An 11043-nucleotide genomic window follows, 5' to 3' on the forward strand; every position below is an offset into this window, starting at 1 on the left:
CGAAAACCGCAGAAATCAACTTTAGTGGAAGTAGCGTTTCTGGAAAAGCGAGAGGGTCACATTTGGAGTAGTTTCATGGTAAGGGAAATGTACAGTTCACACGAATGGGAACACCTGGAGATTTTCCTACCAAGGACCCATCTTGGAAATACTGAAATTAACTGTCCCAGCGTAGAGAGGAGAAACGCAACAATAAAATGGCTAACCACTCAAACTAATAATGAATTACGCAAAGCAAAATTCTACGGTACTAGAAGCATCATGATAACTCATCTTGGTAAATTAGAGGAATAGTTACTAATAAGTCACTTGAAATTATGACTATGTCGACCAAAACAAATTACCTCCATAGATAACTGACCTTCAAAAAGCATGTTTCGATCGACCTTTACATGTAGTCATTTAGTCAACAATTTATGAAGGCTTCTGTAATATGTCCGAGGTAGGTTTCTTTTTTCCCCAATGATAGGTACAGGGCCCTAGCTATTTTTTTGTGTGCCGGTGTAATGCAAATATATCGCGCCCTTTCAATCTAATGGAACTACCTTTGACTTTTTGTTAGTTCCGGAGTATACATACAGAGTTTCTGTGCTCATTCTGGTATAAATCAAATGATTCACCATTTCTGACTCAGATTTATAAATTATAAATAGCTGGCTTTTGTTTATCAAAATTATTATTTTTTGGGGGGGAGCGTGCTCTACCTGGTTGATTTTCTCAGACCATTTAGGGAGGCCCTCCTGTCCTTCTTGTGGTTGTATATGTGCCATATTTTTTGTCTTTATTTATATTATTCCATCTTTTATATGAATTTCATATATAATCTTTGTATACATACACACATATATATATATATATATATATATATATATATATATATATATATATATATATATATATATATATATATATATAGTGTTGATTCTTTAATTATTTTTTGTGTACATATTGTTTTTGTATCTGTTTGTTATTTTTATTTTTTGTTTAGTTTTTTTTCGTTATTTTTTTTATTTGTTTGAATTTTTATTATTATTTAATTTTGCTCATTTGCTATTCTTGAGTAACCAGTTGCTGTCGGATGGAGCGGTCAGATGAAATGAATATACCTGTATAAATTTAGGGTAACAGCGAATATTTATGCTGGTGAATAACGACGTACGCCTGATATGTGCTTGGAGCCCAACATATTTGATTGAAAAATACTGAAATTAAATCAAACGAATTTGAGTGGTTCCTTTGTATTTTTAATAGCTGAAATCAGTATGTTTTGATTTAAGTACATTAAGAGACTCCCTCCCGAAAAAGTGTTAACGTTTATTGGTTGCGGGGTTTGTTTATTCACCAATGCATCATCGTAAACAACTAAATTGTTGAGATTTACATCAAGATCATGAACCAGTGGGGTTTGGTTGGTTGGTGTCAATGGTAAATTTAACTGGTTTGTCATCGCCGGTGTTATCACTGTTGTCACTGATACTTTATTAAAATCTTTGATAACGTCGTAACAACGATAACCATCAGCGGATGGTGCAACTTAATAAAGATTATCCCATTTTAACATCTCTTGATGAAATTAAGTTACTGTTGAGTCTTAGCAGATTCAGAAGGGTCAATAATTAAGAGCCCTACTTGAATTTGGCAGCACATAATGATGTTTGATATTAGGCCACATTCGTGTTACTGAAAAGTCAATTACATCCATAGAACCTAAGCTTTATAATAAAAACGACGAATTCATATTGTATTTTGATGTACATTGTCACTAAAACCGATTCACCATCGCTAAGAATAACACATAATAACATATATGCATTCGTAGGCATATGTGTGCGTTGTGGGTGTGAAAAGTATAAATGTATCAATAAGGTATCCGGTGGTGCTAATGGCGAGTCTCTTGGTATATTGCCAGGAACGCAATTGGCAAAATATCCTGGTGAAAAACACATTCACGGACATAGTTATTGCAGTACAGGTCCATGATTAGATATACGATTAGATCGGCGATATGAGCCAAATACTGGTGAAAGCCAAGTTAAGCAAACTGATGCTGCGAGCTATCATCAAGATGCTAAAGATTTACAACAACGTCATATCTCCAAGGTGCCATTGACTCACGTGTTAAAATCTCGACGCAAATTTAAGAGAAAAAACTCGTACAGTTGCTAATTATATCAACGATGTAAGGTAAATTGTTGTTGGTGGTTGAAGTGAATAATTAGCCTCAGGGTCTAGCATATATATGTTGCAATCTGGCTATTGCTCCTTACTTATAACGTAACAATTGTCCCCTGAGGCTAATTATTCGCTTCATAAATGTTGCGAGTGTCAGCCTTGCGAACAATGAGTGTCAAAGCGATGTGTACACAGCTGGCCGGCCGGCTTATGTTACGATAGTGTAAGCCGACATCAAAAGGACGGGTGGGAAGCCAGTTGTATATAACATGGCCATACGAACTTGTTACTGGCGCCTTATTTGGCTGCGTGCGATTCACAGGTAAGTGGCATGAATTGCCAGTGTTGGGCTCAAAGGAACATCTGGTGGGGGTCGTAAATCCTCCTTTGACAGACTGCCCGGGAGGGGGCAATGTCTGCTAATTAAGTAGACCATGGGTGAATCGACATCCACTCGGAATTGAGCAAGGCGTGGCCACCACTGGAATCGCAAGTTTAAATCTAGTGTCTTGAAACTAAACGTCAGTAGGCGCTAAACCATCTTGCGGGAATTATATAAGGAAGTTATAAGCTACTCCGACGTCATTCGAAATTGGCGGGAAACATTGTTATTCTGGGAATTACAAAGGAGCTTCGGACAGGTCAGTGACTTATTTGCTCGATTGTCGCAATCTATTACGGCAAGGGAATTGTACTTTAATTATGTGCAGTATGTATACTTCATTACTAGAATCGTTAGTACGTAGAATTACCATTTGTAGGGTTTGATTCATTTGTAGAGTTTGATCTACATGCATATTGTGAGATATAGGCAATATTCATGTAAAGAATTAATATTGTAATTCGCTATTTGGTTAATTCGTAGTAACCTCGTGCATTTATTCATGTGATATTCTAGATTTGCAAATGTTGAATTGAATTATAACTTTGTATAATGGTTGCAGTGTGCAACATTGGTTAATAGGGGTATCTGACTATTTGTGTATACTTTGTAGGAGTATAATGTTAAGGATATATCAGCGCATGGATATGTGGATATCTGTGTACACTTTGTAGAAGTGTAATGTACAGAAATGCGTCTGATTGTGTGCTACTGTTCTGTATAATAAGATTGAGAATATATATATATATATATATATATATATATATATATATATATATATATATATATATATATACCGATGTGATGAAATCTATTGATATATGCATGATAAGCAGTTGATGCATGTATACCATACCAGAAAGTATGCGAATGCGTGACCAAAGAAGGTAATGGCTTATCTAATGATAGACTGTTGTTTAGTGTGAGACTATATAACTAGAAGAATATACTAATATCCTTCTGTGTGTTCCTACAGGAAGCTTTTAGGGACCGGAGGAGCTGTAGGAGACAGAGAAGGGAAATACCCTGGTACAGTTGGTCCCGAGTCTCTGAGAGACAAGAAAAGGAGAGAACTGAAGTGGAGGAAGATGAAGGATGAAGGAAGTGGTTGTTGGAGTGAAGGGTACTGGGTACCAGTCAAGAAATACTATGAATGAGTAGAAACACAGGACAGAAGGAAAATCTATCGCACTAAGTCAGATGATGAAACAGGCCGTCACTTGGTCGAGTGAAAGACGAGTGATAGGGTTTGGAATATTGAATTTCATTTGAGGAAGGACTATCTGTTATTGAATGACATTACATTTGTTGTTTATGTGAATTTCACCTTTTGTGTATTCAGTAATTTAACTGTCGGCATCGCTGACTGGGGGCTCGGAGCTTTGCATCTCTATCACTACTTCAATTTCTAACAAAAACGAACCAGGGTGGGTCTTCTGTAATAATTAAAGATAATACTGGGAGCACCCCACCCCAACCTAAGGTAGTCTACGAGACCTTTACAGTGGTAATGTATATACTGGAATCGATTTATTATAACCCATGTGGGTATTGGAAGGGTAAAGAAGCGATTGACAAATTAGTTGCAGCGGCATGGTTGGCCCGACAGGCAATATAGCAGATTTATTTATCGGCACGGTAGGCATGTTCAACGAGGATAGTTTGATGTTAAAACTCCCAACGAAGTTCATCAGGCAGATATTTTGTTTTTGCCGCACGACACAATACGCAGATGGCAGGGTATTATGCACACGTACAAATACGCTTTAATCTTAGCTGATATTGCAAGCAAAAACAAAGAAGTAACAGCTCTGTCGACAAAACTGTAGCCGAAGTCGTAGATGCATTTGAGACTTTATACACGTGGTCGCTTAAATCGGTCATGATTGATGCGGTTGCTCCCGTTTTTTTTTTCTTCTTCCTTTATCGCAAGATAAAAAAATTCAAACAAATTATGACGGCTTTAGAATTGTTGCAGATCAGAGCAAGAGTACTTCACCTCAAGCTGTTGAGGTCACATCTTTTCCTCCCAACACAAAGAGCCATTAGAAAAGTAAATGGTAGGTCCCTTACATTATTGACTTTCTTCTTAGCAACATCATTATGGTGATGGTGGTCATGCCGATGACAATAATTATGATGATAGAAAAATCAAATCGTAATTACGCTGAGGTGATTACTCAGTCGACTATTACTTCAATAGTATCGCAATGTCGTGGTCATGTTCACTCTCCGCTGTATTGCTCGTTGACTTGTATCTCTGGGTAACATCCGGATGTATCTTGGTGTTATAGGTTCACTAACCTGCATCCCATATCAGTTACGGGATTCACACTATTTGTACCGGGGTAAACATTTAGAATTCTCTTTTATTATTATTGGTTCTGAAACAGGTTGTAAATTGATACATAAAAGTGAAGTCAAAACGAACTGTGTTGTTGTATGACTTATTCATGCCTCACTTGCATTTACGGTACCCAAATTGATCGATAAATAACAGTGATTTTGTAATCAATTATGCATCATCAACTGAACAATATCAGTGCTTCACTGATCAGTTATATTTATGCTATATGAAATACTGCATTCTAGTTTATATTCCTAAAACCGTTTTATGAACGTTTCATATAGGGGGAATTAAATTGGATGTTTGAATGTGAACAATCAAATAAGAACCAATTCAGAAAAGTCAGCAAAAATGATATGGGTGTGAAGTTGACCGATTCCTACGTCTTTTTGCGTGGGCAGACAAAACTGAGAATAGTTTCCAAGTTTTGCAAACTTATTTTTCAGTGCTTGAGAAAACATCTGACATATTGTTAAACAGTTTCTTGGTATTACGTGGAACTTTGCAGTTTTCAATGGAATTGAATTTCAGATAATACTTGTTGATCTGAATGGCATAAAGCCTGGAATGGAACCTGGAATGCCAGTCTGTATTGTGAAAATTTGAACTATAGAAGAAACTCACCAAATCTTCGAGTAACGTTTGCAAGCATTTACTTTTGAAAAGGATGAATATTGAAGCAACTGTCTTTTAAAATAATAAAGGATACTGATACGTATCCTAATATTCTGAAGTTTGTATTAAAAAAATGAACGATGAATTAAAAAGCTTTTTATCACTACTAAAAGAAATTCATGTGTCTGATGTTAGTGAGAGGTTTGCGCATTTGAAATGTAATCCGAAATTTCGTTCCTTAATATAGGTGGCTAACACTTGAACCGATATTCAACATATGCCAAACAACAGCAGGAAGTTCCAGTTTTAAACAGACGTATGGGAATGTTGACCTTGACCTGACTGAAAACATGTCTGTTGAAGAACCGACACTACAACTCAGCAAGAAAAACATGTTTGTGCGTCCCTATCAAGTGAATATTTAATTTAAAGCCTCAAAATGGGAGGAAAAAAACTATACTCGGCCCTTCACTAACCTCAAACAACGCCAAGAAGTGCACATCCCAAAAGACATCTAATAACGTAGAACTGTATTGCACCTGATGTCAGTGTAATTTAGAAGAACTTTTTTTCCGGACTGGCTTCACTATTTGGTAGTAGTGAATGGGGACACTTTACGTATAATGGGAATTAGCATTAAAAACACCCTTGGGACACTTTACGTATAATGGAAATTTAACATGGAGAAAAATCGTGGGACACTTTACGTACAAGGGGAATTAACATGGAGAAAAATCGTGGGACACTATACGTACAAGGGGAATTTAACATGGGAATAAATCGTGGGATACTATACGTACAAGGGAAATTTAACATGGGATTTTTTTAAAAAAAAGTTTTTTTAAATTTAAATTTAAATTTAAATTTAAAAAAGGGGTAGGCAATTCAAAGACTATCTCTTTTCGAGAAATATGGCTGGCCCTGAAAAGGGCCTTTGGGTTTATGTTAATATGCCCTTAACATAGAGGGCATTTGCGACATCTTCTTTTCCTCAAACTTCGTCTTACAGCAGGGCCATACATCAGAGTCCTCTTGAGGCAACCTTGTCTCTCTATGTAGACTCTTCTTATCCACAGGCTGCTGTTGGTCCTGTAGACAACGGTCCACTTGGATCGGACATACATGAGCATGTCCGTCCTGAACATCATTGTTGACACAAGGGTTGAAGATTCAACGTCGGTCCACATGTTGAGGCTCCGAGAATAGGTGAATCAATGCAGTGAACGGCGCTTATTTATAGGGACAGAAAGGATTGAAACGGATTGAGTTCATTCACCAATCCAAACACGCGTTACAGAATTCAGTCAGCCCGCATCCAATCCGAAGAGAGCACTCTGTGACGTCACGTAGTCAATATAGATTCGCTAGCGCTTGTGTGCATTCAGTCTATGCGACAGTGATTCAACATGACGGAAACTCAGAAAACGATCCATTGGGGTGCACCAGCAGGGGAGACCGCCCAAGGGAACCCGGACTTACTTTCAGAAGAGGTGAATTGGGATTTTGTGGATTTTCTCTCCTCGCAAGAATTTGTTCCGGAACCTTCGTTACCTTCTTCATTACCGCAAGTGGAGAATTTTAGACAGAGACAGAAAGAAGAATTGGAGAAATTTATACAACGACAAAAGGAAGCGGAACAGGCTTTTCTCCTACAGCAACAGCAACAAGAAGAAGAGGTAAGAAAAAAACAACAGCAAGAAGAAGTAGCAGCAAAGAAACAAGAGGGTGAAAATCAAACGGTCACGGTATTGTTGGACATTTTAGCGGAGTTAAGAAGTCTGAAACAAATGTATCAGACTTCTTTATCACGACCGAAGAGAATACGACCTTCCCGAGCCAAACACGTCAACCCTGTGACTAAGCCTACCTTACCACCCTTAGTGATTTCAACCCAATCATTATCATCATCATCAACATTACGCAGTCCAGAAGTAGGCCTTGGCCGTGGCAAAGGCATAAGGCAGTTAAAGTTGATTGCTTAAACTCACCCTTTCACCATGAAGAAAAAAGGCCCTTTTCAGGGCCACCCACATTTCTCGAAAAGAAATACAATTTCAATTTGCCAATAACTCAAAAAATAACTCACCCATGTTACCCTTATAGTACGTGTCTGTGTATGAGTGCGTGAGTGTAGCTTCTTATTTTAAAATGAAAACTCAAAGACTCTTACCTTATATCATTCATTTATTCTTTTCTCCATTTTTTTACAATCCAATTCACAATTTATAACACAACACTTTAATCAAAAGTTCATTGATTTCTTCTTTTCTCCTTGTTTAGTCTCTCTGTTTTTTGAATTTCTTCACCGTCACACTCTTTTCCTCTTCTTCCTCCTCGCTTTCTTCCCTTCTTCTTTTTTTCTCCTGTTTCTTTTTCTTCACCTGTCTTCTTTCTTCCTCAGAAGAATCCCTCTCTTCCTCTGAAGAATCCCTCTCTTCTTCTGAAGAATTCCTCTTTTCTTCTGACTCCTCTTGTTTCTTTTTTGGGCAATCTGGAGACCAATGTCCTTTTTCTTGACAATAATAACAGGTATCTTCACTTTTGTCTCTTTTAGTCCCTGTTTTTTTTCTTTTTTGACGGTCTGGACACTCTGAAGACCAATGCCCTTTCTTCTGACAGATATAGCAAGTATCTTGACTTTTATCTCTAAAGGAAGGAGAGTAGTCCGTAGGCTGGTCTGAAGAGAATTTTCTAATGACCCCTCGCAAAGCTCTGACGAAACGTTCCATCTGGTCAGTCTCTTCCATCGTTGTGCTCGGCTTGAGAGTGAAATGAATAGTGAAAGGACAAGACACACACCCTTTTATATACGCTGGTCTGCCAGGACTATAAAGTAGTTTATGGTGTTTGAACTTGAGTCATTTGACTTTTTGCTTTCAAGATGAAACGATCCCATTCATTCGAGAAGAAAGAAGAAGAAGAAGAAAGTAAGAGGCAGAAACGTGATCTATCGCCTCGTACCAGGGCTGAAATCTTGGCACAAATTCATGCCAGTGATTTTGAAGAGGACATGAGTGAACCAGAATCCAAACCCTCTAAACCAAGTTCACCACCCTTTGTCAACCCTGAAAAGTACTATTCCATTCGAGAGACGGAAAAGCGCTCCTCTAGAAAATTTAGAACCACGGCTTACAAATACACGGTGAAGTTTAAAGATTTCAAGGCTGAAGTGCCGTTAGAGAAAGCAGAAGTGTTCATCACTGAGGTGTGGGATTCTTTGCTCACTGCACTCAAGCGACAATGTCAACCCAAAGAAGACGATCGTTTGAGACTTTCCATACAACACGACGGTTTGAAATCCCCTGTTTGGATCGAGTTTAGCACCCCTGCAGAATTAACTGCTTCCAAAGTCATGGACAAGATTCAACACGTACAACAATCTAATGATCAGTTTGACATCACCGATGGTAAAGCCACACTGGACATGACCCACGTCTCTCCTCCTCAAGGGACTGGACGCAAAAAGATGTTATTGGTGGACGACCTTCGCAACACCAAAAAGAGTCTCGTCCGAATTAACAACTCTCATGACCAGATGTGTTTAGCCCGTGCCATCGTGGTGGGACGAACCTATGCCGACAAGAACGACACGGTAGAATGGAAAAGAACCTGGAACACTATTCAACGTTCCCATCTAGCCAAACAACGAAACGAAGCAGAACTCCTGTTACAACAAGCCGGACTGTCCAAAGACACACCCTGTGGCATTCCTGAGATGCAAAAATTGCAAGATACCCTAGCTCCACGTTACACCTTGAAAGTGCACCCTCAAGAAGTACGCGGACCTCTGTTGTTTCGAGGCCAAGACTTTAAGGACGGAAAATACATTCATCTTTATCATCACGATGAACATTTCGATACCATTACCAGTATCACCGGATTCCTGAAATACGGTTATTACTGTGAGAAATGTGACCATGGTTATAACAATCGAGAGCAACACAAGCATTGTGGATCGAAATGCACAGGATGTTTGGCCTCTTCACCCTGTCTGAGCGAAGAACCAGTGCCTTGTTCCACTTGTCTGCGCACGTTTGTCAGCCCTGCCTGTTACCAACAACATCTGAAAACGCAAGGTTCACAGAAGAAATGCGCTTGTCAACTGCTAAGATTGTGCCCCGCGTGTGGACAAGGCATACGTACCAATAGTGTCAAGGCACACGTATGTCGAGGAAAGAAAAAATGTCACATTTGTCACCACATCGTGGACTTGGAACACCAATGTTACGTGCAAAAATACCAACCCCCACCTGAGAAAGAGGACGGTCACAAGAAGAAAGGCAATTTCATCTTTTTCGATTTCGAATGCATGCAAGAAACTGGCATTCACATTCCTAATTTCTGCGTGGCTCATCGAGCGTGCGAGAAGTGCATTCAAGAACCTATCTTCAGTCATTGCCCTCACTGCAGCAAGATTCCCGGAGGGCGTGAAAAAATCTTTCGGGGACCAAACACGTTAGCCGATTTTGCCCAATGGGTCTTAGACCCCGTCGACAAGACATGGAGCCAAGAGGACATCGAACGTTACGGAGATTGTCATCGTCATGCCACGGTGATGGCTCACAATTTCTCCGGATACGATGGACAGTTTCTTTTGAGGTACTATACGGAACAAGGCACCGAGCGTCCTAAAGTGACTTTGAACGGAGCCAAAATCATTTTCATGCAAGTGGGACAAGTGCAGTTTAAAGATTCGATGAGTTACTTGGCCATGCCTTTGAGTCGAATGCCTAAAACGTTTGGAATGACAGAAATGGCTAAAGGGTACTTTCCACACTTTTTCAATACGGAAGCCAATCAACACGCCGTTCTACCCCATTTACCTGAAGCTCACTATTACGACCCCGACAACATGCGTACCGAACAACGAGAAGCTTTCTACGCTTGGTACCAGGCTCACGCCTCGGACCCTTTCGACTTTCAGGAAGAAATGCTAAAGTATTGTCGTTCCGACGTGGACATTTTACGGCGTTGCTGTGGAAAATTTCGAGAACTGTTCATGGAACACGGAGGGGTCGATCCTTTGAAAGAAGCTTGCACCATTGCCAAAGCGTGTTCCTTAGTGTATCGACAACGATTCATGCCTGAAAAGACCGTGGCTGTCATCAGTCCTCAAACGACCCACTTTGTCAAACGTCAATACTCGGTCAAAGCCCTACGTTGGTTACATTACTTGTGCGACAAGGAAGACAAGTGGATTCAGCATGCCCGCAACGGAGGGGGCGAAAAGACCATCGGAACGTATTCGGTCGATGGCTGGGACTTAGAAAACCCCAAGATCGTGTACGAGTTTAACGGTTGCTTATTTCACGGATGTCCCGTCTGTTACCCTGACCGTGGCACTAAAAATCAGTTTTTGCAACGAACCATGGAAGACTTGTACCAGGACACTTGTCAGCGGCGCCTAAAGTTGGAACAGCAAGGATACCAAGTGGTGGAAATGTGGGAACACGAGTACGATCACCGTATGAAAACCGATCCCGAGTTTAAACGCCTCGTGGAAAGTTACCAGTTCGTGGACCCGCTG

This window comes from Sinohyriopsis cumingii, unplaced genomic scaffold, assembly GCF_028554795.1.
Source record: "Sinohyriopsis cumingii isolate HCF-2022 unplaced genomic scaffold, ASM2855479v2 utg000441l, whole genome shotgun sequence".
Lineage (NCBI taxonomy): Eukaryota > Metazoa > Mollusca > Bivalvia > Unionida > Unionidae > Sinohyriopsis > Sinohyriopsis cumingii.